Raw genomic sequence first — 489 nt, 5'->3', positions numbered from 1 at the left:
CTATCTGAAATTCTCACCAATGAATTGCATAAGTATCTCTATCTTTATTTTATGTTTTATTCATCTTTTAATCATTAATCCTCCATAACCATTTGAATCCGCCTGATTGAGATTTACAAGATGTCCATAGCTTGCTTCATACCAACAATCTCCGTGGGATCGAGCCTTACTCGCGTAAGGTTTATTACTTTGACGACCCAGTGCACTTGCTGGTTAGTTGTGCGAAGTTGTGTAATGCCATGGTACTGAGCTACCAAGTTTTTGGGGTTCATGTCCGGGGATTATGAGAGTTGTGAAAAGTATTGTTCACAATTTCGCGCCACCAACTGTCCAAGATGTCTTTGGATAGCTCTGCTAGAGGATCTCTTCATCAGAAGAAGACGCCTACAGAAGCTGAAGAACTAATTGAAATGGTTGCAAATAACCAATTCATGTACACTTCTGAAAGGAATCCTGTGAACAATGGGACTAATCAGAAGAAAGGAGTTC

This window comes from Arachis duranensis, chromosome 7 (genome assembly GCF_000817695.3).
Source record: "Arachis duranensis cultivar V14167 chromosome 7, aradu.V14167.gnm2.J7QH, whole genome shotgun sequence".
NCBI lineage: Eukaryota > Viridiplantae > Streptophyta > Magnoliopsida > Fabales > Fabaceae > Arachis > Arachis duranensis.
The sequence above is the reverse complement of the archived record's forward strand: the minus strand, read 5'-3'. Positions refer to the sequence as shown.